The following is a 15,494-nucleotide window of genomic DNA, read 5'->3' as shown; positions in this document are numbered from 1 at the left end:
GAAAAGCTTTACCCAAAAGAATAACTTATAGAAAAGTAACTCCACTACTCAAACAAACACGGCCCAAGTTCAAATGACTTGATTTTCCTGTGACCCATACAATTGAAGAATACTCAGAGTTGGGCAAGGGCAATGTGCCCATGAAGCTCAGGGAATAATGCAGGCTGTGGCTGAGCAGAGCTGTTGCAAAGCAGCTGACTGTATCTCAACACAAAGGAGAATGGAGGGTGGCCTTTGTCTTAGATAAACAGCTATCAACTGCTGGGTGGATCAGCTGGTGATGTAAATCACAGAATCACAGGTTGGAAGGGAACTCAGGGATCATCTAGTCCAACCTTTCTAGGAAGAGCACCGTCTAGACAAGATGGCCCAGCACCCTGTCCAGCCAAATCTTAAAAGTGTCCAATGTGGCCGAGTCAACCGCTTCCCTGAGGAGATTATTCCAATGCTTGACTGTCCTCACTGTGAGAAATTTCCCTCTCATGTCCAACTGGAATCTCCCCAGGAGCAACTTGTGTCCATTCCCCCTTGTCCTCTCCATGTGACTCCGTGTAAAAAGGTAGTCCCCATCTTCTTTGTAGCTACCCCTTAAGTACTGGTACGTGGTGATGAGATCCCCTCTAAGACTCCTCAAGGCTGAACAAACCCAGTTCTCCCAGCCTATCCTCATATGGCCGGCTTCCCAGTCCTCTGATCATCTTGGTGGCCCTTCTCTGGACCCCTTCCAGCCTGGCCACATCCTTTTTGTAAAGAAGGGACCAGAACTGTACACAGGACTCCAGGTGTGGCCTGACAAGCACTGAGTAGAGCAGGATGATGACTTCTTTATCTCTACTGGCGATGCCCTTTTTGATGCAACCCAGCATCCTGTTGGCCTTCCTGGCCGCAGCAGCACACTGTTGGCTCATGTTGAGCTTCCTGCCCACCAGGACCCCCAGGTCCCTTTCCACAGAGCTGCTCTCCAGCCGGGTGGATCCCAGTCTGTGCTGCACTCCTGGATTATGTTTTCCCAGGTGCATGACCTTACACTTGTCCTTGTTGAACTTCATAAGGTTCTTGCTGGCCCACTCCTCCAGCCTATCCAGATCTTCCTGCAGAGCAGCTCTCCTTTCTGGAGTGTCTACTTCCCCACTCAGTTTGGTGTCATCTGCAGACTTCATCAGGCTACACTTAATGCCATTATCCAGATCACTTATGAAGATATTGAATAACATTGGGCCCAATATCGATCCCTGGGGGACTCCACTAGTGACAGGTTTCCACTTGGAAAAGGAGCTATTTACCACCACCCTTTGGGTGGCAAATGTTCATTAAAAGAGTGTGAATGTCTCCCTGAGTTAGCCAGACCAGTATGGGAGGACTGAATATGTGGTCCAGGTGACCATAGGGTATTAAAACTAGTCAACTCATAGAAGAATTTTGAACAGAGCAATAGGCTTGAGCTGGCTTCAACTCACATATTCCTTTCTGGTGACTAGAGATGTCCAGCATTGTGACAGTGAACATATTATAGAGACTGGTAATAGGAATCACATAGGTATTGGCACTGAACTGTATATTGCCATTGCTCCATTTTTCTAAATGTAACTCATGTTTTTATTGAGTGTTCACTGTATTTTGTGTCACTCTGATAAACTAGAAATCCCATCAAGAATTACTACTAACAAAAACATTGGCTATCTTTAAATAAGCAAATTTGACATTAAACATTATACCCTCCATGCATGGAATATCTAAAAGAACCTGGTCAGAGAGCATTGGACTCTGACACTGCTTTTCACTTGAACCTTTGAATAACTGACAAGTATGATGCTGTACCACTCTAATGGCAGGTGATTCACAGGAAGAACAGACTGTGTAAATCATGAAGCTCAGCTAGGTCACGAAGAGACTGACCTTTAACTAATAATTTCATTGTAGAGACTGTTACTTATTGTCTGGTTTGGAAAACTTCTACCAGGGAGCAGCAAGAGTAGCATTACACTTCAAGGGAGGATGAGGCAGGAACCAAGGGTGACAGCACAAGCAGTGCCTTCACTGCCAGGGTGCTGAGCAGGATAAGCAGCACTGAATGGTGACAACAACAGGTTCCAATGACAGTCCTGTGAACTTCAGCCAAAGGCAAGGTTAACAGGTCAGAACTGAGGTCAATCCATGAAAATTCAACAACTGTTTGTTGTGGTTAAGCCCCAGTCAGAAACTAAGCACCACCCAGCTGCTCACTCACTTCCCCCCACCCCAGTGGGATGGGGGAGAGAACTGGAAGAGCAAAAGTAAGAAAACTCATGGGTTGAGATAAGAACAGTTTCATAATTAAAATAAAATAGTAATAGTAATAAAAATAACAATAATAACAATAATAATATAATGAAAAGGAAAATAATGAGACAGAGAGAGACAGAGGCAAAACCCAGGTGGGGGACGGAAAAAGCAACAAGTGATGCAACCGCTCACTGCCCACCTACAGATGGCACCAGTCCCCAAGCTGTGATCGCTGTTTCCCCTGGCCAACTCCCCCAGTTAATATACTGAGCATGACATCATATGATATGGAATATTACTTTGGACACTTTGGAGCAGCTGTCTTGGCTATGCCTCTCCCCTTCCAACTTCTTGTGCACCTGGCAGAGCATGGGAAGCTGGAAAAGTCCTTGACTAGTGTAAGCACTGCTTAGCAACAACTAGAACATCAGTGTATTATCAACATTTTTCTCATAATAAATCCAAAACACAGCACTATACCAGCTACAGCGAAGAAAATTAACTGTATCCCAGCCCAAACCATAATACTCTTCAAGACAGCTTGAGACAGGACCAGACCCTGGCACAAGCACATCATAACTCAAGACATGTCTGAGCACCTTGGCCTGAACTGAAAGGGAGCTTTTTAATGGAGTGTTTGTTTTTTTTTAAAAGGGATCATTAATCCAGCTTCTTAAAGGTTTGCTCTTTATGCATAAACAGATTATAGCTCTGGCTTTTGCAGAAATCAAATAGATGGAGGGATAGGTTTTATGTGGTATGAATACTCATAAGAACATCTGCATTTGTGTTGCTACTTTCTGGTAATAAACTGCTCGCATACATTACTTCTGGTTTCGTTCTTCATTTTTTAACAGCCTTATGGATGTTTGTTAACATATTCTGTAGCTCTATACCATGGCACAAGCCAAGTCCACCAAAGAAGACACTGAGACAGCTATCCTTCACTCAACATAAAGGTGTCCGTCTTCTGAACGGAACAGTTCTTGGCATAGTCAAGTACATTATAGCTGGCCTTATTATCCTTACCATTTCTCACAATCTAAGTCCACCAACAGATTAAACTGCAACACGCGGTTTTTAGATATAATTAGTGACTGAATATTGAATTTGTATCTAAGAGGGCAGGAAATCAGCTAATAGCAGTAACCACATCATTGCAAAGGGTGCTGAATGGAGCCTCCTCTTAGCTCTTTCAATTAGATTTGTACAAAACTTAAGATTTCTAGTTCTATAACAGATTATTATGAAGACAGCTCCTTAATATTACATGCTGAAATAAATGAGGTTTAGCCCTGCAATCCATGCAGAATCCTCTCCTGTTGCCATAGGGAACAAAACCACAGTCACACAAGGTTGAGAAATTGCACTGCTACTGTTAGTAAATACAAAAGGTGTCCTCAGTCCCTTTTTATTTATAGATGGCAAACCTTTCATGTTCACAGCTCTTTTTAACGAAACTTTTTTCTTTTTTTTTTTTTCTTTTTTTAAGGGAAGAGGGGAACAGGGAAAGCTCCTGTTAGCAGCTACAAATCAAACTCAGCTTGAAAAAACATACCTGTTGTTTCACTCAAGGAAATAAATTTTCAGTTCATAGGAGAGGAATAATGACTGACAGTACAATGTCATATTAGGGATGAAGCAATACAAGACGAGATTAAAGAGAAACACAAACCGCAGACAAAATACTAGGTTTAATAATAAACTTCTGTGACACAACAATGAGGTGGGCTTTGTAATTGATCTCCCTGGATCTTCTTCTCAGAGCCAAACCACCACAAAATCATTAGAGAGCTCATGGAACTAGGCTCAACTCTTAAAAGGAACTGGGAGAAAAACCTTTTTAAAAACATATATCTCCAGTCTTACCAGAGAGAAAAAATAAATGGAATTGCAAATCACCCCGCTGTGACATCATACACTACATCCTGTCTTTTATTCCCACAGACCACTGGATTCCCAGAAGGTTCTCCTTTCTTTCCATAGCCTGACTATGTCAAGACCCTACTCTTCAGGGTGATCTCTCCCCCGCAACCAGTTATGTTGTGGGTTCTTGATCAGATCTGTCATCCTGCTCTGCACATAGCATATACACAGTTAAAGCAGTCTGTCCTCAGCAACTCACCCAAAGTTGGACCTTTCCTTGCTGAAACCTGGAAGAAAAGCTTAAATACTGAGCATGCATAGCAGAGTATAGCATTACAGAGAAGGAAAACAGAGATAAATCTTCCTTTTGCTGAGCCACAGACTTTTAGAGGACTATCATACTGTAAGATATAAGGAAAATAGTTTCTGTTCTGTTTGCTAAGCAACAGATTAAAAGAAACGTTTGTGTTGGGTTTGTTTTTTAGCTAAAAATAATTTAATTTCATATTACTTGTAATACAAAATACAGAGTAAATGCATCGTTAATGAAATTGTCTTTACAGTTTTTCCTCCAAATAAGTAATTTTTAATATTAGGTTTTTTATTATTCAGTATTCTATCAATAGAAATACATGGAGCAATAGTGTCTCTAAGTGTTAGGCTGTCTAAGCAGACATGTTCTTTCTTTTAAGACATGTTTTATTGAAGCTGAATAAGGTTCTTCTTCAGTTCCAAAGTCACTTCTACTCAAGCGAAGTATCACAACTAAGGAATTGACTTCATAGCTTACTTATAATAGGAAGAATTTTTAAAACCAAGACTTCTATAGTCGCAATAATTATGCAATAATTATGCAATAATAAGTAGGGCTGATAGTCAACCATCATTAAACAATGACTGAAATTAACAAAAAAATGGCCAATAAGTAGCTACTCTCTCCTTTGGTGTACATAATATAGCCATTAAAAATACAGGTTCACTTCAGGAATTTTACGTACGTTTATCTCTCTCTCTTTCAGATGTTTTATACATACATAAAAGGGATACAAACATCCTATTTAAGAATAATTTTTTAATAACATCTTATTTGTACAAATAAGTAATTCTACAGATTAATGGAACACACTAACTAAAACATGGAGAACTATGTTAAAATATGGTCAGTTAGGTGTTGGGAAGACTTTGGCCTGTTTAGGGGCCCGGTTGACAGAGTCCCTTGGGAGGGAGCCCTGAAGAGCACAGCAGTGCAGGAAGGCTGGACTTCCTTCAAGAAGGAAATCTTAAAGGCACAGAAGCAGACCACCCCTATGTGCCAAAAGACAAGCTGGCAGGAAAGAAGACCAGAGAGCTCTGGCTGGAACTCAGGGAAAGAAAAAAATTGCGACCTCTTGAAGAAGGGGCAGGCAACTCAGGAATACTATAAACATGGTGTGAGGTTATGCAGGAAGAAAATTAGAAGGGCCAAAGCCCAACTAGAAAATATTCTAGCTACTGCTGTAAAATACAATAGAAAATGTTTCTATAAATACATTAGCAACAAAAGGAGGGCTAAGAAGAATCTCCATCCTTTACCGTATGCAGGGCAAAAAACGGTGACAAAGTATTAAGAAAGGCTGAGGTACTTAATGCTTTCTTTCCCTCAGTCATTAATGGTAAAACCAACTGTTTTCAGGATACCCAGCCTCCTGACCTGGAAGGCAGGGACAGGGAGCAGAATGAATCCAAGGAGAAATTATTAGCGACTTGCTACACCACTCAGACACACACAAGTCTATGGGGCTGCATGTGATCTACCCAAGGGTACTGAGGAAGCTGGCAGAAGTACTCACCAAGCCACTTTCAACCCTTTATCAGCAGTCCTGGCTAACCAGGGAGGTCCCAGCTGATGGGAGGTTAGCAAACATGGCATGCATCTACAAGAAGGGTTGGGAAGAGGATCTGGGGCACTACAGGACTGTCAGTCTGACCTCACTGCCAGGGAAGGTTATGGAGCCGATGATTTTGAGTGACATCACGCAGCACGTACAGGACAACCAAGTGATCAGGCCTAGTGTCCTGGCTTCAGCTGGGATAGAGTTGGTTTTCTTTGTAGTGGCTAGTGTGGGGCTGTATTTTGGATTTGAGCTGAAAACGGTGCTGGTAATATGGAGATGTTTTGGTTGTTGCTGGGTAGTGCTTACACAGAGTCAAGGACTTTTTCAGCTTCCTGTGCTCTGCCAGGCACACAAGAAGCTGGGAGGGGACACAGCTGGGACAGCTGATCCCAGCTGACCAAAGGGGTATTCCATACCATATGATGACATGCTCAGTATAAAAAGCTGGGGGAAGAAGAAGGAAGGGGGAGAGGTTTGGAGCGATGGTGTTTGTCTTCCCAAGTAACTGTTAACGCATGATGGAGCCCTGCTTTCCTGGGGATGGCTGAACACCTGCCTGCCCATGGGAAGTAGTGAATCAATTCCTTGTATTGCTTTGCTTGTGTGCATGGCTTTTGCTTTCCCTGTTAAACAGTTTTTATGTCAACCCATGAGTTTCTTCACTTTTACTCTTCTGATTCTCTCCCCCATCCCACCGGGCAGGGAGTGAGTGAGCAGCTGTGTTGGGCTTGGCTGCTGACTGGGGCTAAACCACAACATCCAGTCAGTGTGGGTTTATGAAAGGCAGGTCCTGCTTGGCAAACCAGATCTCCTTCTATGACAAGGTGACCCACCTAGTGGCTGAGGGAAAGGCTGTGGATGTTGTTTATCTGAACTTTAGTAAAGCCTTTGACACCATTTTCCACAGAATTCTCCTGGAGAAACTGGCTGCTCTTGGCTTGGACAGGTATACTCTTCAAGGGGTAAAAAAGTGGCTGGATGGCAAGGCCCGAAGAGTTGTGGTGAACAGAGTTAAATCCAGTCGGTGGCTGGTCACAAGTGGTGTTCCCCAGAGCTCAGTATTGGTGCCAGTTCTGTCTAATATCTTTATCAATGATATGAATTGAGTGTACCCTCAGTAAGTTTGCAGACAACAAGTTGTGTGGGACTGTTGATCTCCTTTAGGGTAGGAAGGCTCTGCAGAGGGATCTGGACAGGCTGGATCAATGGGCCGAGGCCAATTGTATGAGGTTCAACCAGGCTCAGTGCTGGGTTCAGCACTTGGGCCACAACAACCCCATGGAGCACTACAGGCTTGGGGAAGGGTGGCTGCAAAGCTGCCTAGCAGAAAAGGGCCTGGAGGTGCTGGTGGACAGCCAGCTGAATATGAGCCAGCAGTGTGCCCAGGTGGCCAAGAAGGCCAACAGCATCCTGGCTTGTCTCAGGAGTAGTGTGGCCAGCAGGAGCAGGGAAGTGATGGTACCCCTGTACTTGGCACTGGTGAGGCCACAACTCAAATATTGTGTTCAGATTTGGGCCCCTCAGTACAAGAAAGACATTGAGGTGGTGGAGCATGTCCAGAGAAGAGAAAAAAAGCTGGTGAAGGGTCTAGAGCACAAGTCTTATGAGGAGCGGCTGAGGGAACTGGGGTTGTTTAGTCTGGACAAGAGGAGGCTGAGGGGAGACCTCTTCACTCTCTACGGCTACTGGAAAGGAGCTTGTAGTGAGGTGGGGGGTGGTCTCTTCTTCCAGGTAACTAGCAATAGAATGAGAGGAAGTGGCCTCAAGCTGCACCAGGGGAAGTTTGGATTGGATATTGGGAAAAACTTCTTCACTGAAAGGGTTGTCAAGCATTGGAACAGGCTGCCCAGGGAAGTGGTTGAGTCACCATCCCTGGTAGTTTAGTGGTGGACTTGGCAGCATTAGGTTTACAGTTGGACTCTATGAACTTAAAAGTCTTTTCAAGCCTAAATGATGCTTTGATTCTATGTAGATTGAGCAGGTCTCATTAAAATAACAGACTTCTTCCTAAAACCAAGTGGTTTCATGCAAGTTTTACCCTCACTTCAAGTATCAGACAAATGTTTTTTTCTTTCTACACAACACCTCGAATAGAGCACACTTTTCATACCATCTACACTGAATCAACTAATAGGTTAGGTTAAGTGTATGCTATGAGTTGCGTACCCACACCAACCTCAAACTCATTTTTCAGCTATACTAATCACGAAGACTTGGCTGCACTAAGATGTGTTGCACGCAAAGAATGAAGTAATTTGGAACCGAGACTTTGTGCACCTAATCATTCAAGCTTCTGTTGCTTTTCTTCTGAAAAAGAATCATGAGTTCTGCACAACTCTTAATTAGCAGTAATTCATAATTTGGAAGCTATATCCACTAGACTATTTGGTATGGATTTATATTTGTGACAGGTGAACACTAATTGAATTGCAAGAACTTTATAACATCTCACAAAAACAAAAAAAAGTCATTTTCTGAAAAATAGGTAGATTTATTTAATTCTATTTCAGGAGCTGAATTTATCCTGAGATTGTACCAAAGACCCATGAGGCAGAGTAGCTATCAAAGTCTTATTTCTAGCTGTGGGAGGATTCCCTTGATTCAGGCGCTGAGGAAAACAGCCACAAGGCAGCCTATTAATGTGCATCTGAAAGTCTGGCTAGAGGCAGAGCTGGTGAGCTAGTAACTTTGCTGGGGGTGAAAAGGTACTGTGGGACTCCAGAGCTTTTGCACAGCATATTGGTACATAAGGCAAGTGTTCCCAGGATTTTCTGCTATGTCATAGGCAGTATAGTAGCCCTGGATTAGAAAATGTAAAAGGTAAATTAAAGCTGCCTTAACAATTTGCCTTCAGCTTCAAGGATGTATTTCTACATTAGCACAGCAGCAAGTCATTTAACAGCCCCACAAAAACTGTACCCAATGAGAGACAATGCCTGCATATTGTAAAAAGCCTTCTCTTGGCATTAGAATGGTTGAGATGAGCTGCCTCATCAATGGGTGCAAAAAGAAATAATATTTTTATTTTATTCCATTAAAACCAAGTTCCTCAGAATGTTTTGAAATTAAATTACTTAAATTGGAGTTTGTGACAACTGAAATAAGCAAAACAAACCATAGCAAAATTTTAAGGAAAGGTATTAAAGGGCAATAGATACTGTTTGTCAACAATTTCAACAACAATTCCAAAACTGTTTGACTAGAAATTAATATAATAATTGCATTGGGTTTATTTACAGTGTTGCTCTTGTCTGTCTCTGAGGTCCTTTTTCTGTAAAAGATGTAGAAAATATTTCTTATAATTTTATTCCACCCAAAAAACCTGTTTTTTACCCCCTAATCTAGGTTGTGCTCTCAAAACTGATTTAGCAGAAGAGGAAACCTGGAGTGGATTCATGATATGAAGAAAGATGATCCATGGAAAACAGCAATAACTTCAAATCTTCTCAGACTCTTCTGTATTCCAATGAGTTTCAACTGTCTTATATGGTGCCCAGTTGGAGTGGGATCCTTCTCTTGCATAGCTCACTGCCTTTTGTTACTTTTCCCTCTGACTTCCATCAGCCACTTATATGGCAGCAAACCTTAGTGATAATTTATATTGTTCTACATTTCTAATCCCTAAGAAAGACCTTTCCATCCCTTTCATGAGCTAAAACATAATAAAGAACACATAAGAAAGTATGAAGTTACAATGTATGCTATACACTTAGCTGAAAATAATGGACTGAGAATTTGCCTTAATACCTGTTTCTTATGTGTTGGTGCCAGTACATGTTGCAACTTAAAAAAAAAATAGTGTTCTGTGTATTACAAATTTACAGATTGCAATACTAAGTTTAACAGGGAACACAGAAAAGAAAAAGCTAACTCCAAGGAACTTGAAACTCAGAAAATGCTATTGAACATAGTCACTATAAACCAACTCTTTTACCATAAAATAATTTCATTATTATAAATACATTTGAAACAGAACTTAAATTGCCATTTCCACATAACACAAAGGAAAATAAATGTTTTACACAGAAACTGCAGTACATCTATTCTGCCTCATTTTGATGGCAGACAAGGATTTAACATTTCGTCCCCACTCCCCATTGTCAGAGTTAGCGTCAGACTACATGGAAATGAATAAAAAAGCAGAAGACTGTTGGTTTGATGAATTTATCCAGCTTTTTTCCATACTTCACACTGTCCTTCTGTGTACTTTCCAGACAAATACATGCTCAAGGACAGAACCACTTAGAATCTCCCTTGCAGGAATGAAATGCTACATTTTGTGAATAGTATAAATATATCAACAAAAAATAAGGAGACTTTCTTCTCTCTGGCCTAAGGAATGTCCCCAGAAAAGTATCTGGATTAATTACTGCAAAGACAATGAGGGCAAAGGTAGATTGATGAAAAGGTCTTAGACTGTAACAGAAGCCATCAGTAGGAAAAAGAAAATAGTGATGAGAGCTGGACTGGACTGGCTGTACAAAGAACCTGGGTATTAAAACATTCAGGAAAGAAAAGGAAATACTTGTTTAATGAGACCAGAATAAGGAGCATAAAAATTAGAGGACAAGACAATTAGATGAGAAATTTTAGGGAAAGCTTGTTTGGAACTGGGGAGAAGGGAAATGTGTCAAATATGCAAGTGTTCAAGCTAGCTTATATGAGTAGAGAAAAAATGGACAAGAAGTTGGAGAAAGTGGAATGAGATATCCAAAGTCAGGAAATCACAGAGACAAGGAGAATAAGCCTGGGATAACAGCTACAGATAAAAAGAGACAGGATGGAAACCATTTGGAAAAAGAACCCACCAAGGTAAAATAGGAGGAAGCTTACGTTCATGAGCTCACTTTCTCATACTTGAAGTAAAAAAATCCCAATCAACTGAAATGGCAGCAGTCTGCACAGTTAGTCCCCTGGCTCAGCAGTGGGGTTCCACATGATGGAGTTTTCAGGTAAGACAGAGGGAAAGGTGTTGGGAGGAAGAGCAAACTGGAAAGCACCTCCTTTTCAAAAACTGCATTAAAAATGACAGAATTAAGATTCTAGCTTTAGTTCAGTACTTTTTAAACACAGGGTGTATATTTGTAGCCACAAATAGCCATTCACCTTCACCTGTCTCATGACTTTTTTCTCTGTGAAAGGCATACAGAAAAAAAAGCCATTCACCTTGGCTGTCAGGTCCTTAGACTAAATCATTCAGTCTTTTCATTTTTGCTTCTGTTTCAAGGTATACGGCCTAGCCGTTTCCCAACTTTCTTTCCAATTTACTGTCACAGTTAGTTTAGAGGTAAGCAGCTGGGTTCATCTGTGCTATTTTCCCCTTCCAACAGTTCCTGGGAGCTCTCAATGCTTTCATTAAACTTCATGCTTAGTCAGCTATTCGCTATCTTCAGATTACTCTTCTTTACATTCATTCCCTTCACCCAGAAAGGTGGCAAATTGTGGCACAAGTGCAGCTTAAGCACAAACTGCTGATAGAGGCTCCTGAACATCCTAACTGTGACCATATGGTTTAACATTACTTGTTTGCTACCGAGTGGCTGAAGATAAAAATGATTGCAGCTTATTTAGTCTATATTTAAATTGTTGCAACAGAGAATAAACAGAAGCTACATCCAGCTGCTTATACTTTAACAACCAGAGAAACTATTATGACAATTTAATAGGATATTCCACATAACAGAAAAAATGTTCAGCTAGTAATACTTTTTGTAACTTCTAATTAAGTTAGAATATATTGTTTGAAAAAAAAACAGTGACAGTTTAAAGAATATGTCAACTTATTAATGTCCTTTCAGGTTTTAATTAGCCTCTATGGTTGCACGCTCTGTGTGAACTAGAACTTCTGATCCGTGGTGTGAAAAATAGTCTTCCTAACTGAAAAGCTGAATAGGACCATGCAGAGGCTATCTGTATTAAAAGGATCTTTACAACTGCAGCAGTGGGGCTTCCTCCAAAAGAATCATTGCCTTTTAGCAATGTTTAATCTCAGAAATCTATTAGGGGGATAACTGGGTGAAATATAATGCTTGTGATATACTGTGAAAACAGGTTAATGATCTAATGATTTCTCCCAGCTTTAAAATCTATTTCCTTTGACAATGGCTCAATGTAGCATAAAGAGCACCCTAGACAGTGCAGTCTGATTCTCACAGTCATTAGTATACTGTGGATCAATGGGATGATTCAAAAAAGATCAAAATAATGTCTCAAACATTCACAAGCACTGACCTGGAGACAAACATCATCCCTGAACTGGAAGGGCAATTCTGCAAGATGCTTTGGAGAGGCAATAGCCTACTAGGCATGCAGGATGGAGGCAGTGACTTCATACAGACCTGGTGTGAAGCATTCAGAGCAGGCTAACAGCAGTGTATGTCCTCAACCAGCACGTGTCTGACCAACAAACATTTTCTTTAGTGCCAATTTTATTAATTCCTAGAATAGAGACCAGATAAGACCTTCCCTAAAATTTATTCATCCCAAGGAATTATTGTGTCAGAGAAGGAGTCTTATCCACCTCATTCCTAATAGTCAAGGCTAGGCTAGTTAATGACCCTCCTCTGTTTGCCAACCACAGATTTGCAGACTGATGAGTAGTCAATTTCTTGTTTTAGGAGGAAATTTTTCCTTCGTTTTGAAATTAAACCAATATTACTAAAAGGAATATAATGAATATATCTATATTACATATATATACACATCATTAGATTTGTTCTAATTGTTCCAGAAAACTCCCCTTTTTAGTATCTGTTGTGCTACATTGAAGTCTGTGAATTTCTGTATGCTACTCACATTTCAGCCATCTACCATGTATATATTAACCGAACCTTTCTGAGCACATGGGCTCAGGACATGATCGTTTCCATTTAACACGCAAGGGCTATTGCACACACATGGAACTGAAGCAGGACAGAGAACCAGGTCAACCTCGGAAGAACAGCAGGAGCACTCATTCCATTCTTCAGGATCTTGCTCCTCCAAGCAGGAAGTTTTGGCCCAGATTCTAGTACATGGATCTGTGACTCCACTTTTGGTCTTTCTACAAGACCAAAGCTGAAATCAGCTCGTGCCACCAGACATCTGGGAAATGAACATGAGAGGGAAAGGAAGGGAAAAATATTGGCATGAGTGTTCAAGCACCTCTCCTGGAAGAACCCATGGGTCTGTCCTGGCTTCTTTCTGTTAAGACATTGTCGTGGTTTAGCCCCAGTCAGCAACCAAGCACCACCCAGCCGCTCGCTCACTCCCTCCTGGTGGAAGGGGGGAGAGAATTGGAAGAGTAAAACTGAGGCAGCTCATGGGTTGAGATAAAGACTGTTTAATAGGTAAAGCAAAAGCTGCACGCGGAAGCAAAGCAAAACAAGGAATTGATTCACTGCTTCCCATGGGCAGGCAGGTGCTCAGCCATCCCCAGGAAAGCAGGGCTCCATCATGCGTAACAGTTACTTGGGAAGACAACCGCCATTGCTCCAAATGTCCTCCCTTCCTTCTTCTTCCCAGAGCTTTATATACTGAGCATGACATCATATGATATGGAATATCCCTTTGGTCACTTTGGAGTGGCTGTCCTGCTGTGTCCCCTCCCAGCCTCTTGAGCACCCGGCAGAGCCCAGGGAGCTGAAATAGTCCTTGACCAGTGTAAGTGCTACTTAGCAACAACTAAAACATCTCCACATTATCACCCCTGTTTCCAGCAAAAATCCAAAACATAGTCTCATACTAGCTACTACAAAGAAATTTGATTCTAGCCCAGCTGAAACCAGGACAGACATTTATGTTAATCATTCCACTGACTGCACTTTCCTGATCCAAAATGGTCTATTTCTCAAGTCACCAACCAACAGAACCACTTTAAAGAACACCGAAGAACAGTCAGGTGATAGGCTTGAGGATATTCAGCAGCTGTACTTCCAGGATTAGCCTCAATACAAAATCTACAATCTTGATTCAGCCCACACATCTGATTTCAGTGACTACTGCTGAGATGACTAGCTACTGCACTCCTATATTTTCAATCTAATGGTAATTTAAGCAGAAGATCATTATGTGGCTCAGTACGGCTTTGCACAGAGAAGTGAGAAATACAAGACAATCAAGCAATCACACTCATTTCTGAGAAGATGGAGGAAAATCTCAAAGGTGGTTGCCAACCACTCAGAAAAAAAAACAGTTTAAAGCATAAGATACTAGGAAGGAAATAAATGAATGAAATTAATGGAATAGGAATGAATGAAATGAAAGCTAAGATGTTTCCAGCTGAAATATTTAAGTGTGTCTATTGGGGTGGGAGGCAGGGGGAGAGAAAATAAAAAAAGAGATGCTTGCCTTCTGTAGATATCCATGAATAATTTAAGGAAAAAGTCATGGGTCATGTTCAGGAACCTGTCACTTATGATTCACTCTTCCTAAACTATTTTTTCTCGAATTCTGCAGATGGTAATAAGCTCCTAGCTACTGTATGACTAGCCATGTAAAGGAAATATGATTCACATGGCTAAGAAAGAAGAGTTTGAAGGGGCATTTTACTGAGAACTGTTTAGTTTGACTGTCAACATTAAGGTGTTTAACACTAACAAAAACATCTCCAACAAATTAAATTGAATGAAGGACTCTGAATTCATCCTAAGTTTCCTCTTTCCTTCCACCTTCATCCTCAAAGAATGCTTTAATTCACACAGTTCTTCACATAAAAGAAATACAGAAGAACTTTTACAAAGCTTTGTTGACTCATAAAGCCTATGAAAGTGAAAGGCACTTCATAAAGTGACTTTCAGGATTATTTTTTTTTTTTAAGCAGAGTTTCTATGCACTGGGAAAAAAAAAAACAATGTAAAAATATTGTGACCAATAAAAAATAAACCTCTTCATTTCTCATTCTCTATTCCTATACTGTCTGTTGGATTTTCACTTTGAAAAGTCTTTCACTGGTTTGTCTATTAACATTTGGGTTTTGCTGCTTAGCCTCCTGCCTTTTCCTATTTTGTTGGTATGTCAAACCTGTGAAATCTCAGTGATTTCAGATTACATAAAAGAAGACCTCTAATTACATAAAAAAGAACCTCTAATTCTCACACTGAAATTATGTGAAAATTTCCTAGTCCAATGGAAGAAATGTCTATATATACTACAGGAGCTGATAGTGTTTGGTAAAAATGTACCTGAAATTTTATTTTAGACAAGTGAATTCTAATTAGAAACCTCTTTCTAACAAAAAAGAAATTAACTTTCTTGAATCTATGTAGTTTTTAAGTTACAGAGGAAAAGAGTCGAGGGTTTTCATTTTAAGTATCCATTTGTTTCATGTTAAGCCATTAAGAATTACTGATGTCTTACTAATGGAGTTTTTAGCTGCATAACCATTAGTCACAACTATCTTTAAAGTATTCCTGTTGTGCAAATTCTAACTTACTATCTCAGAAAAAAGTCTTAAGGATCTTTAATGGCTGTTATTAAACTTACTGGGTTGCAAAATGTCATGAATAGTTTAAT

The sequence above is a fragment of the Phalacrocorax carbo genome, chromosome 2 (assembly GCF_963921805.1).
Source record: "Phalacrocorax carbo chromosome 2, bPhaCar2.1, whole genome shotgun sequence".
NCBI classification, from domain to species: domain Eukaryota; kingdom Metazoa; phylum Chordata; class Aves; order Suliformes; family Phalacrocoracidae; genus Phalacrocorax; species Phalacrocorax carbo.
This window is presented reverse-complemented; position numbering follows the sequence as displayed.